This window comes from Pseudopipra pipra, chromosome 1 (assembly GCF_036250125.1).
Source record: "Pseudopipra pipra isolate bDixPip1 chromosome 1, bDixPip1.hap1, whole genome shotgun sequence".
Lineage (NCBI taxonomy): Eukaryota > Metazoa > Chordata > Aves > Passeriformes > Pipridae > Pseudopipra > Pseudopipra pipra.
Genome location: NC_087549.1, coordinates 138,399,401 through 138,420,693, shown reverse-complemented (window position 1 = coordinate 138,420,693; position 21,293 = coordinate 138,399,401). Strand labels below are relative to the sequence as shown.

General features: G+C 40.4%; 1 protein-coding gene and 1 long non-coding RNA gene across 3 annotated transcripts in view; both read right to left on the bottom strand.

The window, feature by feature from the left end:
- The window catches only part of GPR158 (G protein-coupled receptor 158), a 184,063-nt gene that overhangs the window by 109,401 nt on the left and 53,369 nt on the right, over positions 1 to 21,293 (bottom strand). The window lies entirely within an intron of this gene.
- On the bottom strand, positions 341 to 1,471 carry LOC135421031 (uncharacterized). Its single transcript, XR_010433843.1, has 2 exons — positions 1,148 to 1,471; positions 341 to 565 (listed from the first exon to the last, which is right to left on the bottom strand). It is a non-coding gene; the product is annotated as an uncharacterized LOC135421031 (long non-coding RNA).

The following is a 21,293-nucleotide window of genomic DNA, read 5'->3' as shown; positions in this document are numbered from 1 at the left end:
AAAAATAATGATAAATGACACGTGACTACTGACAAACCACAAGGAGAAAAGAGCAGAAAAGTTAATGTCATTTACTAAATGAAAGAGACTATAGAGCCTTTAACATCTAATTAACCTCTTTTGCAACGTGAGTCATTTTGGTGACCAGGCTGTACATCTGAGGACATACACGATTCCCTTCTGTTTATCTCCTTCACTCCCAAGATGCAGATGTTATCAGCCCTTGGGTGCATAAACACTACAAAAATCCAAGTACTAGGGAAAAAAATGGTGGCAGTGAAGAATTTTGCAAAGAAATGAGAGATGAGAAATACGTACAAATCATGCTACCTGCTTAGAAGACAGTAAAAGGAGAAAAAATTTAATTTAGCAGTGTTTGAAAGTAGGTTACTTGGGGGCCATAGTGGGGCTACAGAGCAGAAAACTCATCATCAGCTGTTGTCGTGCACATGGAGAACTCACAGTCAGCTTACAAACTATGCTTCCCACAGTCAGGATCCTTTACAGAAGTACAACAATTAGAGCAATTTTCAGAGGATGTGCAGCTTTGACACTCACAGGTTCTCTGCAATGACAGTGTTTAAGACAGATTTTTCATTACTGCTGAAAACACCTGTGCAGTCTACAGTCAGGCTACTTTAACAATAAAAATCTCTTTACTTGGCAGTCTGGAATTGACACTGGTAACCTGAATATTATTTTAGAACATGTCAAACTTCACTTGTGATTAACATGCTAAACAATAAAATTACAATTTCTCCTCTCCTAGAAAACTGCACTGCAATTACAGGGGAACCTGTTAACAGACACCAAAGGGACTGAGAATTTTATAGCCATTAAATAATGCAGTGTAATTAATTCGTAGGCATTTTCTCAGGGACAGATATCCTTGGCTTTGAGGATGAATTAAGACATTTTTCACCATTAGCACAGGTTAAACTTCATTTAGAGCAAAGTTTAATTCACTTCCTCGGTGTCTTACCTATATTAGAGAGAATTCTCTTCATATTGTCTCTCCATCCATTTTTTCCCTATCACTAGGATAACTGCTTTATACATGGGCAATACTAGAAATATCAAACATTATCTGCAGAACACCTTCTGGAAGCTGTCAAGGAATATGCCAAAACATACAGAGGTCCTTCACCTCTGGATATCTGGTTCTGCCAGCTACTTCTGCATTCATCTGTGACTTGGCAGCAACTGTTGCAAAGTTTGCCTGGAAGATGAGCCACACAGTGAGACAAGAAAGCTTGCCAAAACCTGCAAGAATGTGAGTCATTTCCAAAATCATTTAGTGGAGGGGAAAGCTGTATCTTTTCCTGATCCCCACAAAGGATACAGTGTTAAGAAATGCAAAACCCCTTAATTTGGTATTACTTATTGATGTAAATTTTTTAACCAAATTTTCTGTTGGCATTTCTCTGCCAATAAATGCAACTAACAGCGCTATGACAATATAAACTACTTCCATTCTGAAATCCATTTTTTGCACGTTTATAAACTTTAAAATATTTATTTATTTATTTATAATACTAAGAACACATTTTTTTCTAAAGGCCAATAAGAAATACAAGAATAGTCAGTCCAGCCCAGTAACTCATTAAGAGAATTGGGGAATTCATCAAGGAACACATCAAGGAAAGAGTAACAGAGGGTGCATGGGAATTGCACAGCTCATCTCACAGAATGGCACAGCCAAACATCCAGTAGACTGTGCTATTCTTTGGAAAGAGTCTGACTGTTGAAGTGCTTCCAGCATGGATAGCCTGCTGGCCCTGCTAGCTGGAAAGGGAAAAAAATTGCTGTAGTTCATCCAAAAGCTAACAAATCAATGGGTAATTTAGATGCATAAATCAAAGAGGGGAATAAAATGGTGGAAAACTGTGCACGATATTTTAATAAGTTAACACGGACAACATTGCTAAATCAACATTTTCTAGCTGGGAGATGTATCTGTCATTTCTACTGTATTTCCCAGCAACCACTCACGTAACTACTTCTTGATTCTTAAAACATTATTTTTAGGCTGATTCCACATACTAGCAAGACATACGTAACCACACTGGAAAAGGTCTGCAACAGTTTGTTTATTTTCCCAACCCACAGTAACTTTTCTGACTTACTGGCCGGTTCCAGACAGTGCAGTAGGGGTCAGAAACTTGCTAAGCTCCCACAGGCTTCATGAAAATAACATCCTGGTAGAGAAGAGTTACCTTCTCAGTGTCCCTGCTGAGGGAGAAACTACATCATGAGGACATACCTTTTATTAGACACCAGAGATTGCTCTTTGAAACACCAGTCATAAGAAAAGCTTTAGCTGGCACTGGTGCCTAGAAGAGGCCAGCCAACAGCATAACATCCTCACAGGTAAACTCAGGAAGTGTGCACTGGATGATTGGACAGTGAGATGGATTGAGAACTGGCTGAATGGCAAATCCTAGAGGGTTGCAATCAGTGGCACAGAGTCTACTTGGAGGCCTAGTCACTAGTGACGTCTCCCCAGGGTTCAATACAGGGCCCAGTATTGTTCCATGTTCCAGCCACAAGCCTCCCATCCTCAGGGTTGGGTGCTCCATCAGCACTAAAGTTCAGAGCACAGTTTCTAGGTTTAACTTATGATCTGAGCTCTGTTAAACTACATATTCCTCTTGATTGTTTTCAATTTTATCACCTGTCTACTTTCACAGTCTCATCTATTGGAGGAAACCATGATTTTGGGGCAATGCCATCATTCCTTCTCTTGCCCAAGAACACTACAGACCATGGTCTGTCAGACTGTCATTCAAGCACCATCATAAGGGTCATATCACAGTGAGAAGAAGCACCATATTGTTGCTGTCAGAAAAAATCCTCCCCAAATGCCACTACTTGACAGTGACACTGATCTCCACAGCCTGGAGCTGTATACTTACTCACTAAAAGGCACAAGTACCACAGAGGTGCTACATGTCCCACTAGCCCCATGAAAACAGAGCACCCACTATTCGCCAGCTCGTTTCACCTCTTCTTTAGCATTAGGCAAGTACAAGCATTTTTAAAGATGCTTTCAGCAAGACAGCTTAACTTGTGGATAACAAATCGGAAACAAAATGTTTTAACAACATAATATAAAACAGTAATACACTTGATAAATTAACACCTGTCTAGTTGCTTACTGTTTCTCTTCCAGGACACCTCAGAGGTCAGCCACGAGAGCACACCATGAAATCCTGCTTTTTGCTCTGAACACTCACTTTCTTCCTTCAACCTTTATCAGCTCTGAGGAAAAATGCCTTAATTCTGAGCAGTAACTGTCCTACAGGCAAGTTCTCATTTCTAGGTCTAAGGCTAGCCAGAGTGTGGGTGATCCAGCCCCATTTATGGAGCCACCACACTCTAGATAGACACTTTGAAAATATTTTATCTGTTCTTCTGCTTCAGTTATTTCAAATCTAGATTGCTACTTTTTATCTAAAACCATGTAGTCTTGACGACTTATCTCACTCCTTCATTGCCTTCTGAAGCTGGAGGGTTTGACCATGGATGTAAATTCCTTGGAAGGCTCTCTCTAAATTACTGCTTTTGCTATTTCATGATGCTTCTCTCTGCCCATCATTACTTTTCCTTTAGGTTTGCACTTATTCCAACAAGGCTATTCCTCTGCCACGGTGATTAAAAGACACTTTTCCCTGTTCTTGACTGCCATTTCCTGCCCAGGCTGAAGTCCTCCTTCATACAAAGCTACAGCCAGACTCCATTTAACATTATGAAAGCCACACACTATAAAGTTGTTCTCGGAAGGACACGGTATAACACCAGCTTTGATATAGACCCACAAAGTGCATTCTGTCTGAGAATAAGGTATTGTGTCTAGATATGTGTAGGAATGCAAATATTCCCTCATCCTGTCTCCAACAGGAGTTGTGTTACTCTGTGTTACAGGGTCCTCTTGTATCCACAGAAATTTTAGGTGGGTGGGTGTCTACTGGAGCACATCACCCACAGCTTAATGGGACCCAGAGCCCAGGGAATCCACAGAGCAGTCCAGACTCACAGCTGTGGCAAGGTGACTTAAAATCTTGCTAACAGTTCTCCTCCCTTGTGAGATCTCCAAGCAGGACAGCTTTCTTCCTGTATAAATCTGTAGTATAGCTAATCTTTACCACGGAAGTATTGCCACATTTTAATTGATCCTCTGAGATATAACAATACACATACCAAAATGAAGGTTAAGTTCGAATCTAAGCTGGAAGGATGAAATACACTTTTTGTTTTAATTTGTTCAGTACTCTGCTTCCCTTTGGTTCAGCAATGTCGTGTTTTGGACCCAAGGTCCCAAACCAGCACACAGATTACCCAATTTCAAAATGAGTTCCCTGCTAACCCAACTGGCAGATGGCCACACCACAAAGATAAAATATGATCTGGTTCCAGCTTGCAGCAGGAAGCTAAAGCAAAGCACCAAACAATCTCTGGAACCAGAAACTCTGGAACTTTGTATTCCTTCTCCTGGCAGGGTAACTACTGATAAAACTATTTGAAAATCATGCAACTGCAAATTTGGAAGCCGGTTCCCTAGGAGTTATTGAGAACATCAGAAAATTCAACAAGTTTACTTGCACTGTAGTTATTTCTTTCTCAAGTACTTGCAAGTATAGAGTGGCAGAAGAGTAACACCAAAACACAGGAATCAGTGGCCTTCAAGCAGTAGGGTACCTATCACTCACCTACTCTATTTAATGAACTTGCATGAAAACAGGGCTTAAAGAATAACAAGTAACATGGTACATCAACTGAAGAGAAAGCAAGCTGGAGTTTTCTCTCTATTTTGCAGCAGCTGCCAGGAGCTGGTTCACAAAGCATGACAGACTGGATCTTTTCTGACAACATTAAAATTAAAAATGAAATTGTTTTCCATTATTAATTATAGAAATGTACCTCTTGCTCTGAGAGCTCTCAGAAATGGTGAAACAGCATCTGGTAGCAGCGCAATGTAGGCATATAAACCTCAGCAGACAATAAGATGCTTGGAAGAGTTTGCCTCAGATTCAACAAAATGTCAAGTTTACTTTCCATCTGACAGAGCAAACTCATTTTTATTAGAAGCCACTACAGAAATAGCACCGAAGACCTGACAGCCTTAATGTGACAGAGGCATGCACGTACAAGCACCCACTCTTGCTCTGTATTATTACTTTTTAACTCTTACTTTGAAATCACTTGCAGATGTTACAACACAGTTACCACTTCTATCCAGTGGCACAATCCCAGTGAAGCTTAAGCCAGGACAAATGAGGTGGAACTAGGTCCTGTCACACATCCATAGATTTTAGTGGGTAACATGTAGATATTATGGAGGTGACAATGGAAGAGGTAACGCCTTTCAGGTTGAGAGAAAATGTTTGGTTAGTAATTTCATTAACCTGCAAATTTAATGGCATCAGATTTTGCTTCATATTTATAAATAAATAATGGTCACCTGTCTTCCTGGGTTAACAATACCACAAGAACAACAACAATATTATAGCACACAGGCTTGTAGAATTAACTTACTGCTATGTTTTGTTACTGCTCTCCCCTCCCTGTCCTTTCTACTCTCATTCTGCTGCAAAAAATAACACATCACTAAGGACATGGGACTTGTGACCCACTTCCCCAGAAACATCTCCCACCTCATCCCCAGGAACAACAAAGACTCTCCATTTGCCTCCCTTCAAAAGACTCTTATTCCCAATGCTTATGAAGCAAGACACAAATCCAGGAACCAGCCCATTCAGAAGCCTGAAGAGCCTTCCCAGTGCAAATACATTTCCAAATCTTCTAAAAGGACAAATGGGACATAGGCTGGGTCTTTCCTATGTCTATTCTGAGACTTATAAAATTCCATCTCAACCATTGACTTTATGAAAACAAACAACAAACAAACAAAAACAAAAACCCCCACCAGGTAAATTCTATTAACATGTTCCTGCATGGTAAGTGAATTATAAACCAGTAAAGTTTCTAGACAAGAGTTTCTTTGAGTTTTCTTGAGTCTAAGCAAACTCTCCCAGAGTACTGTCATTGCTTCACAGATACCAGGAAGTTTCCAGATTCTGTACATAAAGGTTGTAATTCTATAGTATAGTAAATACAATCGTATAATATGATAACTATATTCAAAAGTTCCATCTTAGTTATGATATCATAGGATTGTATTCACTATATTATAGAATTATAGAGCTGCATGAATGGACCATGGCAGAAGCTTATGGTGAAATCCTACTCTCTTCATCAACCTTACACTGAGTAAGCTGCAGAATATGTAGTGAAAACCCTAAAACCAGAGGCAGTGTTCTGGAAGCTCAAAAAATTCAGAAACATCAGGTGAAAAAGCAAAGCACTCTCTACTAGCAGCATGAGAGCCCTGCAAACCCGCAGGGTTTAGAGCTTGTGTGCTTCCAGGTCAGGTTTGGAGGTTCTTGCTAAGGTTCAAAATGTTCAGAAGTTCATAGGTATCTGCATGGTCACTCCAAGACAAATACTTCAGCAGACTGTCAATGTGACTTACCTACTAACAACCCTTATCTACCTCTCATGAGTAAAATGTTTTCTTTGCTTATCTATAGGCTTCTGTTTTGCTTGTCTTGTAAATGATACATCTTTTCCTTATCTATGGACTTCTCAGGGATGAGGGACTTTCTTTTTTGATCCCACTTGCAAATCCTCAAGACATCTCAAGATTAGGGATTTCATATAGCCTTATACCATGAGAAGTGTTTTGGTGAACCAGGCTGATTGTTCATACCCATATGGAAATAGAGGGAGGAAAAGAAAAAAAAATAAATAAAGGTTCCTTGCTCTAAAAAGTAGTAACTTGCTCACTATAATATAAATATTTTTACAGTATTCCCATGACATAAAGAAGGTTACCTGACAAGCTAAATTGTACTTGGGTTTTGCACTAACTCTTTGTTATCTTTATTAGCTCTTTTGAGACTATTATGCTGCTTATAGTTACCCTAATGTGTAAAAAAAAAAACAACCAAACAGTTAATATCAGCAGTGATGCTGGTACTGACAGAGCAAGTTACAGACACTGAAGTTAATTATATTCAAACTAAAGTAAATTTGGGAAAAGCACTCAGCATTTGACTACTTTTCAAATTACAATCTACTGTAAATGCACAACTTCACTTCACTAGCAAATTTTTATAAACTTGTGTTAGAGAAATCAGCTTTGTGAAGGAAAAGTTCTCTGTGTAAGGACCAAATGGAAAGAAGTGAATGGGCAATTAAACACCTCCACCTACAGAACACACCCTTCCAGCAGTAGCCAGGTGAGTGCCAGTGTCCCTTCATCCACCTCCAGCTGTCACATGTGAAAGAGGGGAAAGGTGGGATTTTATATACTGCATCCATCATGCTTTTTCTCATTATAGTTTCCAGTGCTTCAAGAGAGACAATTTAACACAGAAATGCTACTTTTGTGCCTTAAAAAATTTTACCCAGGTATTCATACAAACTAATAATATCCTGAAAACTGCCTCCCTCCCTAGAAATATTTTACAGGCTCCTCAGCCACATCTCATAACCAATTCCTATTATAAAACTCCAAAACAAATACACAGAGAGTGAAAAAAAAAGACATCTTATCTTGCACTAATAATCTTAGTAATAAAATCTAACTACTGTTAATTCGAAACAATAAATATGAATTATATCAATTTACATAAATACCAACCATATAAAGTTAATATAAGAAAAAAACCAGAGAAATCACACTTTGCCATGAAAGAAACATGTTTGCATGTAAACCTGCATTGCAAATAACAGAAATAACTAGAGTGGCTGTTTAAAATCACCATCAGTTAGCTGTAGCTAAAGTAACAATATATCTGTTTTATTATTACTAATAAATCTGATAACTAACACATTTTTCTCTAAATTTCATTTTTATTTTACTAACAACTCTACACTGTAATGTATTACAGCAGTCACTCTATAATATATGTCCTCACTGAATCACATCCTAGTGCACATAGCCTACATATTTTTTATTTAATATTTCTAGGTTACAAATCGTCAAACTTCAAAACTGGTGCTCTAAACAACTGCTGACTTGCTCAGTCAGTACCCTCACGGATTACTTCTTACACTCAAGTCAGAACCTGGATTCAAAGATGGTTTGACAATGAGAAGTCTTTAACTGTAAGATTGTAATATAGAACAATATCAAGGAAGATTACGACAAAATGTAGATACAACCTAATACAAACATGTAATCCTGGGGAGAGAAGATGGGAACAAGTCAGACAGACAGCAACCCACTGGAGGGACAGACAGGGGCTGCAGCCCAGCCACGTCCTGGAGTGGCCTAACCTTGCCTTTCTGCACCAAGTTGAAAGAGGTGACACCTGCCCTCAAAAAAATCACATCAGCTGAACTCTCATTTTTATGAAAACCTCTTTTCATCAGAAAAATGTAGCTAAGCCAGTCTCATTTTAGTTTTTCTCACATCAAAATTAACACTACAGAGGAAGTAGAAGGGGGGAATTTAGTATATCTTATTATCGCAAGGATGCCATCCAATATCTTCCTCCCTCATACTTCTTCAACCTTGCAATCTTTAAATCTTCCAGACAAAGCCATTTATCCTCACAGGCAATTGTGCTGCTGAACCCCAAAGCAGAACTGAGGAAACACATTTAAAAGGCAAACCAGCTTTTAGTGGCATAATGTCAAAAGCAGCTGAAAATACACAGCGGTTCATCAGAAAGGACAATTCTTCTGGAAATGATTAGTGGTTATTTTCAGAATCACAATAATGTGCTCAGAGCTGCACAGAACAAGAGATGTATACAATCTGTCACGTGAAGTTTGTTGTAACTGACACTCGAAAGACAAAATGAGAAGGATCCAATTCTGTTCTCATTTGCCTTTTTTTAAAATAAAACAAAATTCCAGTGACTCCAGTGCTTCCAGTCATCTCAGTGAAACTACTGGCTAATGATGCCAGAATCAAATCCACTTTGCTTCCTTCTGCTTTTATACTTTAATCTATACTCTATAATTTCTTTAATATAAACTTATTTGTTGAGACGATAAAGGAGTTAGAAAACCTAAAGAATGAAGATCACCACAGCCTTAAGTGCTACCTGCAACTCCAGCTTCCAGCAGATTCCAGAAGGACCAGAAGGTAGGGCAGCCTTGCTGCTACTGCCAATTAGCAAACAACACTCATTAAGCCACATAATTTCCCAGGTCCTCATCAAATTCCATCTTTATCAGTGAATACTTTCTTACTAAAACTGTTTAATCCACAAATCCTGTTTTTCGATCCCTACAGTTCTAGCAAGCCCCCCTCCTTGCTGGACAGTATAAGCTTGCATTGATAAGATGCAATTGCCAAGTTTTACCACTGAAACAGTTCAATTTCAGTGTTAGCAAGTGAAAAAAAAAATCCCTGAGGTGTTCTTGAAGTCAATAAAGTGGACTGTGGGATCTTTGAGGGAGGAAGAGAATTATGCAATTGTATGAGTGTTAACAGGACTTTAATAATTATTATTTCTGAACACCCTTCTCAACATAATCAATGCCAAAGAGGTAATGGACACAGCCTGAACTTCACTGCTACGACTAATAAAGACAGGCTCTTTCCAAGAAAACCAAAGAACCTTTGGAATATTTATTTGTAACACCACTTGAGATTACAGAAAAAGCTGGCTCAGAACAGAATCACAGAACAGTTAAGGTTGGAAGGAACCACTGTAAGTTGTCTGGCCCAACTTCCCTGCTCAAGCAGGGTCCCCTGGAGCACCCTACTTGGGGCTGTGACCAGATAGTTCTTGAATCTCTCCAGTGAGAGAGACTCCACAACCTCTCTGGGCAACCTGTTCCAGTGCGCGGTCACTGCACAGTAAAGTTCTTCCTCATATTCAGGTGGAACTTTCTGTGCATCAGTTTCTGCCTGTTGCCTCTTGTCCCATGCCTAACTGATTCACATTTTATTAGACAACCAAAGTAGCTATTAGGTTGCAAAAAGCCTGTGTCTCAAAAAAGCAGTTCCACTGGCAGAACTTCTGACATCGCAGACATCCCTTTTCTCTTTCAGTAAATTAGCCAATTTTTACACAGCAGTAACTCATAGCTGAGTCTACAACAGAAATACCTTCTTTGCATGGGAGATTCTGTCACCTTCTCTATTCTGGTTTGCTTTTTACACTGAAAGAGTCCCTTGGATTCTCATGGTTGCTTTATTGGTATAAGAAACTACCAAAATGAGCAAGACAACTAAAATACAGCCCTAAAATAAGGTGTGTAACAAAGCTGTAATCCTGTTATCTGTGGAGATGTCAAGCATTCCTCAGCTTTTGGAAGAATCACCTATACAAATATTTAAGACCTCAAAGCCAACACATTTACCAATCATTTAGACATAATCATCTTGTCACTTACATACAGCTCAACAAACATGTCACTGGGGAAACCCTACAGTGTAATTAACATTGGGCTGAATGATAACTGAAGAAAAACATTATAACCATTTTCGTTCAAACCTGAGAGGCAGTATCTGGTATGTCAACACTCGCTTCACCAGGAAGACTGATCTTGCCCATTATTATTCTTAACTGCACATATGTAGCTTTCAATTTAATTTCACCAAGTATTTTAATCATGGCTTGGCTTTGAAGTTTCCTGTTTAGCCGTGCAGTCCAAAGTTTATTCTCAGGAACACAAGAGATAAAGCCACAACACCTGACAGCACAGTTAAGAGATCTGATGGTCAGAAAGAAGAGGAAAGAAAGAGAAAATCTTACTGTAATTTTTATTAACCTTCAGTTTTGTAGGTAAAATTTTCAAAAGAAACAGTAAGTGTCAGTTCCACTCCAATAATCATTATATTTTTCTAAATATACTGTCCAGTCTTCTGAAGAAACTGTGGCCTCCAAAGGTCTTATTTTGCTTTCAATGTTGTAAACTTTCATAGAGCAAAACAACTTGCAGTCATATTTACCTATGTTATAATATATTTCCTCTACACTGACTGCAGAGATGCCAGCAGAGTTATCTGTCAATGTATCATTTCAAAATACAGCCACAACTGTTCTCTAAGCAGCAACTCAGCCCAAAGCTCTGAGATGCAGCAAGGTCTCACCAGCACATCTGAATTCTGCAAGTACTATTAGTGTCTGATTAAATATTAATTACAAGAATGTAGCTGTACGGCATTTAACGGGGGAAAGGCCATTAGCAAATCACAATTTTTCTGCCAAAAATATCTAGCACAGCACAATATTACTTTCTGCCCTATTTAATGTGGATCACAAGGAGGTAGTAAGCGGTCTGAAAGCATCAGTCCCACCCAGTGGCAAAGGCTATGGTCCACTCTCCTCCCCACTTTAACCAGACAGAATCCTGGCCTGGGAGAGAGGAGTATGATTTGTTTCAACAAGAGCAAGAGGAAAACATTCCCTTTCAAAGAGGAGTTAAGCCTGTACATGGGAAGCCAACACCACAGGTGCTCCTGACCTCCACTGTGCTCCCCCTTCCCACCTGCCTGATGGAGGTTTCAGGTGCCCTCACACCCCACCTGCCAGCCTGGGGTCTCTGTTGATCACACATGGACCACAGCCATCCTTCTCCAAGAGGAAGGGACTATCTCCAGCTATCCACGCACATTTCTTGCAGTCATCTTAACCAGCAGATCAAACTGAGGACCCTTCCCATACCCCTTGTCATGCTCAGCTGCTTCATGCCCTGTCCCACAGATGTGCACCAGATCTGCCTGTGACTGCTGATTGGCAGTGATGCAGATGTGACACCATTTTTTCCCTAACGCACCTACATCATGTGATGGACATATCACAAATAATTGAATACTACCAACTGAGGAGAGTAGAACTAGTGCCTCCATTGAAAAGTTGGGGTCATTCCGATTTTGCTAACTTACAGTGATGAGATATAGGCTGAAGGAAAGCTCTAGCACTACCACAGGTCAGGAATAAGCAAATACTTTTCACTATTATTCACAAAATAAGAACTGTCTGGGTCATATTTAAATAATTTAACTGTCTGAATTCACTCCCATGAAAAAATATTGGTGAGTAGAGGGAGAGCTTAAATTTTGTATGATTAAAACATGGGTTCAGTAAGGGCTGCAGAACTGGTTGTCTCCCAGCACTGAAAAACCAGGAGAACCTGCACCTATCACGGTACACGAGGCATCACAGGTCCAGGTCTTTCCCTTGTGTTGAAGGACACAAACTTGCACCCCCCTTCCCCTAGAGACTGCTCTAGCACTCAGAACTGTTCTGGAAGTAGTTTGTCTCAGATTCAACAGAACAGTGCAAGATAGTGATCTCTGGGCATTTTAGTTTAAGTCTCTGAATGTCCTTTAGAAAAAGCATCTCACCTCTCAGATGCACCCTTTGTGTATCAGGCTAGTAATCCATTCACACTTCCTTGCTGCTTCCTTGTTTCATGGCAGCACTCTAAGTAATTTATTAAGTGACGCTAGTAGGGTATAGTTGAAGTGTAAAATGTACTTCCTATTTCCTCACACTGAAACACCCCGTTACATTTTTTTATCACACACATACCTCCTGTTCAAGGTGCCCTCTCAGCTTTCACACATTTCACTAGACCACTGAAATATTTTATAGCACTCACAAGAGCACTGGATGGCAGAGACACATGATCCCTGCCCAAAGAACTCACAGCCTGGAGAAGCAGGCAAGGATGAGGCAGCAGGACAGCAGGAGCAGTTGGGTGTCAGAATTTCTGAGCCCTGGGATATGGCCTTCCTGGGTTTTTATACCTAGTACTCCATCCTCCCCTGTCTGCCTGCCTTTCAGGAGGAGGCATTCATACAGTTCTGAGCTGAGCTGCACCTGCAGGAATCGCTCTGCTGATCTTTTTTTTTTCTTTCTCCCCTTTTTAATTTCCTTCAGTCTTTTTCTGCTTCTGACTTTTCCCTTCTTTTCAATTCTCTTGTTAGATCAGTTTGATATGATTAATGAATGAAAGACAAACCCAATCACACTGTTGTTCCCCATTATACAGGACACATAAAATGCTTAAGAATTAAGCAGTCATCAAGCAGAGGTTTATGTGAACTATTTGTCAGAGCAACTACTCAATCTAAAAAGGGCATCAACTCAGAAGCACCTTTATATTGGCTGGAGAAGAAGGGCATCCTCAGGCAAGATGAACCAGCTCCCTACAACCTGTACAACTTCTGTCCAATTCTCCAGGCACTTCCTCTCAAGAGATCTGTATTACCATATTTACAGTACCTTTTGTGTTACCAGGGCAGTTGCTAATGGAGAGCTGGTAACCTCCAAGAGGATTAGAAACAAGGCATGCAGCCTGCTAGGGCAGCATCACATTATGTGCTCCCAAGGGTTCAGCGGGAAGTGCTTCTCCCACCCGAGGTCTGTAAGAAACAGCACTGCAAATAGCACCACATGAAGAAGTATGAAACTGCACTTGGGGACAGAATTTGAGGGTGTTTTTTCACTCCACTCATTCTTTGCCTGCAGGTGCCTTAAATATACATGAAATTACTCCATGTGATCCAACTTTCCCCAGTCTCTACACTGGGTTTTAGAGTAAAGGAACAATCTGAGCTTGTGATTTTTTGTTTTAGTTGTTGCCTCTGCATTAAACAGGTTATGTTGATTGAACAAAGAAGATTTCTTCTTAAGTGCTGTCAGCCTACCAGGAGATGAATGCCAAGGAACCTCTCACTGGGCAGCCTGGATTCAGGCACTCTGGAGCTGCAAACACCCTGGGAGAGCATATGATTTTAATTGCAGATACTCTTGATCCTAGCTTACACTTGTAATTATTTGTCACTGCTCCTCTCCATAGAAATGAAAGGATTTACATCTTTTTTAAATAACTGTTATATAGTAACAGATTTGAAGAATTTTCAAACGTATCTGACAAAGACAATTAAAAGTGTTCAGGCTGTGTTACCTAAGCTGTTAGAGCAGAGAAGCAAACAAATCCGTATGATTCCCCTTCTTTTACTAATGCATTTTTATGTCCTGCATACTTCAATATTCAGCTATACACTCTTTAAAATAGAGAGCTGCAAGCACTATTTGAATATTACATCTAGGATTACTATGCCATTTCTCAGGAGTCACAGGGAAGAGTTTAAATTTTCTTCTGTAGTCTTGCCCTCCTCTCCTTTTCTATGTTTTTCAACTTTCTACTCCAGTATTTGAAAACAATACTGACCAAGAAAACCCAATAATTAATTCCAGAAGCAGTGATTGCAACAGAAAGTTGATCTAATAGATTTAAAATAGTCTAGTGCTCCAATGTCCCTGCCTTCCACCGTCAACAGTCATAAATTCTAACTCTTTCTTTGAAATCAGAAGCAGGTTGCTGATGCAGACAGATCCAGTTTCACCTGGGAGGTAATGAGGTGAAGTCATTGCATGGGAGAGAAGAAAAATACATCCAGCTGACTATGCACCATTTAACTCAATGGCTCCCCAGTGGGAAGCATCAACAGCAGGGGTGCAGCTGACAAGTGAAATGCTGCTTTGTGCAACACTTTACTACCCATTTGTGTGCTATAGGAATAGCAAATCATCAAAAGGCCACAGAGGAAAAGAGCCCCATCAAAGCAATCTGTAGAGATACCCTTTGTGGTTAGTAGGCAAGAATTCAGAAAGCCCCTGGGTTGGCACAAAGCTCTGTCCCTTAAATTTTGTTAGAAACTAGTTTTCTGAAAAATGCCTGCCCAGGCTGTGTAGTCCTTTATAGTATTGACAGTATATAAAGCCCATGCTTTTAGACCTTATACCATTATAAAGGACAGATGACAATAGGATTTAACATCTCTCTTGATACCCTGGATGCCATTGTTACCATCTAAAAAAAATTCTATAGGCAATACAACGAAGGAAGTCTGGTTTCCTAACAGATGTACCTCATCTTTCACTGTAAGCTCTACTTAAAGCATCTCACGTGGCTGGGGCAGTGACAGCATCTCCTGCACTCCTTTTTGAAACAGATGAAGTCACCCCATGTATTTCACCTCATGGAGAGCTTTCCTTCTCCTCCACTCCTTTCTCTTCACAAAGCACACAGGACCAGAGCATATTTGTGACTTCACTGTCATACTGGCAAATGGCTCAAAATTTTCTGTGTGAGATGACCTGACAGTCACACGACACAACAGCGAATGCACCTTTTCAATGAGAATCCAGGCTAAAACTACAACAGAGATACATCCAACAGTAACACAGTTAACCCCCGCTCCTGTCACTCACAGAGCCTAGGTTCTGTCCTCATTACCCACTGAGCTACGAGACTATCCCAATTTAACCTGGATGGCTGGCCTCCAAAACGCTTCCAGGCAGACTCCTGTTTAGCAGCATTGGGGGATTGAAGTGTGCCCACAAATTTGCCAAGATCTGACTCTCTTTATCCCAGGGTAGGACTGAACACCATTAGAAAGGGCTCATTTTCAGCACTTTTCTACTACTGAGCTTGTACATTTCTGCAATCGCAGGTCTGTGTGACCTGGATAGAGAAGTGACTATAGAAATGTGGGAGTTTCCAATATATTTGACACTTTACCAATTAAAAATAGAAATCATCAGGAAAAAAACATTCTTTTTCTTAGAATTGTTTATCTCCACCACAGCTTCCACGTTTCTACAAGCACTGCCAGAGCTGCAGATTGGTTAATCTCACTACAGCTAATCAAGAGCACGTCTCTTGTGCCCAGCACCACTATTTCAGTCAAGTATAAGAGATAAAAGTCATTACATTAGCACACTAATAGTCTCTGCAACTACATGTGCTGGCACAGATCTAACTTCCTTTGCAGTGGCTAGTACAGGGCTATGTTTTGATTTGTGCTGAACACACGGCTGACAATATAGAGATGTCTTTGTTATTGCTGAGCAGGGCTTACACAGAGCCAAGGCCTTTTCTGCTTCTCGTACTGCCACACTGGTGAGGAGGGAGGGGGTCTGTGGGAGGGGTCACAGCCAGGACAGGTGATCCCAAATGACCAAAGGGATATTCCAGACCACATGACATCATGCTCAGTATATAAGGGGAAGAAGGAGGAAGTGGGGGGTGTTTGGAGTGATGATGTTTGTCTTCCCAAGTCACTGCTATGCATGATGGGGGCCTGCTCTGCTGGAGAAAGCTGAACATCTGCCTGCCCATGGGAAGTGGTGAATCAATTCTTCATTTTGCTTTGCTTGTGTGCACAGCTTTTCCTTTCCCTATTAAACTGCCTTCATCTCAACCTATGAGTTTTCCAGCTTTTACCCTTCCAGTTCTCTCCCTGCCCCTGCTGGTGGGGGAGTGAGGGAGTGGTGCCTGGGGCTTGACTTCTCTCTGGGGTTAAACCACGACAATACCCAACAGCAGAAAGAAGAAAATGGGCTCCTACTGATTGATGTTGTCCTGAAAAGGGGGAGCATTGCCCAAAACTTCATGCTTTCTGAGCAAGGCGATTATAATATCATTTCCAACCATTTCCTGTTCAAAGTAACAACTAAGCAAGGACCACTATATAATCCTAACTGCTTATCGATCATTAATTAACTTGATTATCATCAGCAAAAACTAGCTTCCTGAGCAAAATTTATCCAGTGCCCAGCATCAGATACTGTATCCTTCCCTCCTAAAAGAAAACATTAATAGTCGCCATAATTGTTTCTTCATGAACCTTTCCCAACCAGGGAAGTCACTTATCTGCATCTGTCCTAAAATCCAAATGTCCAAAGATAATACAAAGCCACCTAAACAGTTTAGTAAGCACCACCAACCTACTCCCAGACAAAAAACACAGCAGCATTTGATCCATCATCTGCCACCTTTGCAGCCTTGACAGCAAGCTGGGCAGCCTTGACCTGCAGCATTTCAATTTGAGAATCACTGGAAATTTCCTCACAGCTGGGGCACTGCTGCACCTTGTTGAGACAGACATTGTTAATCAGACTGTCTTCAATCTTACCAAGGCTGCAGATGCAACTTTACAGGTATGAGAATGGACTACAGAGAAATGTTTATGAAAAAAAAAGAAAGTACTTTCTAGTCTTATTTTCCTGACGGATTCAATTCAAGACATTCTGAATTGCTATGTTTAAAAGGAAGCACACAGCAAGAACCCTCTATTCTTTTCCCCACATACGAGGAACATGTCTTTGCTGTTCCCAAAGCAGTGCAACAATGGTGTGAAAAGATTTCTAGGAGAAATAGCAGTCAGAGTCTAGGACAAAGACAACATCTATTTTCTTTTTCCTCTTAGTAAGTCTCCAGAGTTTTACAGATACCTTCGCTAAGGAAGAGTTTCAGTGTCAGAAGAGAAACATATAAGTAGCAAGAATTGAAGTGTCAATTCATTAAGGTAATTTTTTTAATTTAAAAAAATAAAATCAAGCTTAAGGTTGACTAAACCACTATTGGGTTTTGCCATTATCCTTACTGACAGAATAAAATGTCTTTGATTTGTGTGCTGCTACTCCTTCCAGTGAAGGTATGGGCATGCATTTGCATTTTGTGCTTAGCCTTCTCTTTGAATTTAAGAATTGCTTTTTGGTGTATTGGAAAATTCTATTAACACTCTAATAAGATTTTTAATTAGCAGATATGTATTCACACTTTCAGATAAATTAAGGATTTTTTTTTGTCATTTATTTCTCAGTGGCTGTGGACTGAAAGCACGCAGTGCTGATATTTCGCTCAAAGTGACCATCCTTAAAAGGATTTTAATTTTATATAACTTCTTCATTTGCACTTGTTCAGTTCCAAACCACGCTTATCTAGAAACTAATGAAGTGCTTATATTAGGATCATTGTATTGCTTTCATAAATAAGAAATCATGCTTTCTTTAACTATCTACCCATATAAATAGCTATCATTCTAAATACGCATTATCTTTATCATTCATAAGAATGGTTTTAAACAATTAAATGTACATTCTGATATCTTTTCATTATAATTTTCACATAATACTCTGGAATTATTAAAAGTTTCAATGAATCTTCCATTATCCGAACTCCCACATATAAACAGCCAAGCAGTTTACCAACAAAAATAATGGTGCAAACAATGAAAAACAAATGACAAATGCCTAATAGCTAGATGTATGTAAGATAAATAAGGGTACAGAACATATGAAACAAATACATTCCAAAAAAAACAGAAGAGATGGCTTGAATTTGGAATATTATATTTTGGAGAAGAACTAAGGTAAACCAAGATGTAAATGTCTCTGAAATAAACATCTTTATGAAGTCAATTTCTACAACCAACCTGCAGGTTTTTCATTTTTTTCAGTTCTAACTAGTATACATGAAATAAAAGAACAAAATAAAAATACCAAAGTTGTATAATAAAGAATTTAAGTCAAATACAGTCAAAGATAGAGGAAAAATTCCTCTTGAATCAAGCTTTAAATAAATATCAATATGAAGAGACTACAGAGATTTCTGAAGAAAAATAGTTCATAGCATTCTAATTATGTTTTCTTTTTGCTTTAGTGGATAACTTGGTTGTACAGCATCTTTGCTGTTTGTTGCTTACTCCTTTCCCATTTTATCGCTCCTTTACACTCCTAGGCTAAGGCTACTCAAGTAGTGGTAGTTTCCTTCTTTTATTTTTCTTTTTTCCTTCGCTCAACAGACTAATTGCATATTCATATATTACCACAAATCTTCCCCAGACCATACGAGAATAATTTCAATCTGCCCCAGGATCATTTCTGTCACCATTGTCTATTCATTCCCATTAAAGCTGTTACCCATCCTGTTATTCAACATAAAAATGAAATCCAGTATTACCCATTCAATGCATCACAATGATGCTGGGGTTCACCTCCTGCCATTTGAGCAGTCTGTGGCAGTGAAGACTGGCTTGAAAGATGGTCAGTGTTTACAACTCCAATAACAGTAATAACAAAATTTTAAAAAGGAGAGATTTTTTTAAGTTTCACTGGTACGAATATTCAAGTGTTCAGTGAAACTGGGAAATGACATTGCTTTCCAGTGATCCTGGGGTTTGCTTGCTGTAGGAAAAAGAAATACAACTTTCTCTCCAGAAGACAGCCAAACCGCCTTTTCCCAAAGGAATTCAGGGAAGCAGAGGCTGCAGTGAGAGATCCAGGTCTACCCATTGCTCCTTACTTCTGGACAGCGTTAAGTGAGGACCATGGAAAGATGAGTAATCGTTGGTCTCTATGCCCCCACTTCTAGACTAAAGAAAATCATCTTCCCATTCTTAGAATCCTTGCTCATGTTTCACTCTCAGAAGACATGAGTCTGTCTCAAACACGATATAAACCTAACAGGTTGTATTTCAAAGGACTACAGCACAAGCTGTGAACTGTCTGCTCCAGGTTCTGACCGGCTCTGCCGCAGCTTCTGACCAACAGGAAGAAGCAACAATTCACCGTGTGTTTTCAGCCCCAGTCCTACCCTGTACCATGGCCCCCAAGAGCCCACTTGCTCTGTCAGTTCTTTCCTATGGGGGACATCAATCAGAGAGGTTGCGCTCCTGGGGAGAGCCAACTGCAGCCTCACTCCCCTCTTGTGGTTCCCTTCATTTTCTGACTTTTCCCAGATAGCTCTCCAAGATGCACACACCATGCCAGTGGGTGAGGGTCATTCCTGATCACTGTCCTGTGACACTCCTGGGAACACTCCAGCCCTGGTGAGACACACGTGCCTCTCCATTGCAGGCTCCCTGAACTGTCCTTTCACAGTCATGTTAACGAGCTGCATTTCTGAGTGCCCGGCACTGCCTCCTTTTCCTACTGTTTTCTGAAGCCATGTACTATAAATATTACACATCTACTTGCTCTGATCTACATGACTGTTCTATTTTACAAATCCAGCTCTATCCTAGTGCCATTTCCAACTAAATCACCCAGCCTTCTTTTCATTTAGTTTTTCACATAGCAATAGGCTTTCTGGGATAACTAGTCTGATCACATCTTCTACCTCCACCCATGGTCCTGAAATTCATATTTCTGTGACCCTTATAGGACTACTTTATCTGACATCAGAAGCAAGGAGAGGAATTTAGGATGGCCCAGCAAACACCGAGACAAGGAAGAGAATCACAGGATATAGTCTGTAATTGTACAGTCCAAAGCTGTCGACTCTGCTTCATTGAGAACACAGGCTAGACCTGGATTTGGGACAAATCCCAGTGCTCACTGACAGTGCCTGCTCCCTGAGTAACCCTTGTTTCATGTGCTGCTGTAGTTGAGCAGCACACTGAAAATGAGGTAAAGCATTAGAGGACTTGCAAGATGATTTCATGATTCAGACAACCACGTACTTCCCTAAAAAACATGCTTCAATCCCAATCCAGGCTGCAAAGTATATGTGTAGTCAATCTGGCAAACTTGAGCTCACCCTGCCAGTGAACTGACCCAAGACCACATATATCCAGAGCACAGCCTCATATGCCCTGTGCAGGAAGTCAGGTACTCGGCTGCATATGAAGTGTCTGAAGTCAGTAGAGTGACATTTACAAAGAATGTGAGTTTTTCTACTGAAGTCTGTTTGGATGAACCCCATCATACTCAGGTATAGCTCATGCTCTGTCCCAACAGCTGCTGCAAGGAAGGTGTGCTGCTCAGGGCAATTCTCCCTAGTCCCCCTGACAGATATCTTATCAAGAGAAGGGGAAAAGAAGAGTTTTCCAAGAGGCAGAGATCTGCTAAAGCCTGAGCACAGAGGATTTGGGTTACCAAAATCAAGAGAAGGAAAGCAGTAGAGATCAGAAGAAAGAAACAACTGCCCAGCAGATGCCATTTGGACTCACATATTTTTGCTGCTTTGAGCAAAGACAGTTGAAGCAGTCTGATAATCACACATGGTATGATCATCAGTTTCAATGGTTAGCCAGACAGGAGCAGGAACATGAAAAGATGGCTTACAAACAAAACCCATGAGTAAATAATGGAAAATAACTCCAGGGAGAGTTGCCTTAACAGTGCCTCTAAAACTTCCTGTGTAAACAGTCCTTCAAAGGCTGCCTCATGAGAAATCTGAAATAAATGGTAGAGTCAAGAGTACTCAGCAGCCTGCAGCTATTCACAGGTTAGAAGCATCCTGTGTGTCAAGCACCGTGCCTTACAGACTCACAGGGTGCTCGTTCACCCTCCCAGCTGCACAGCAAGAGGCACAGATCCTGACATAACTCAGCCCTGACAGCGGAAACAAGCTCTGCTGGCTTCACTGCACACCCACCCTGCACACACCATCTATGTCTTGCATGGAGGTCACCCCACCTCTGGCTGCCACCTTTGTCAATGAATAATAACTGCTGCAGTTCC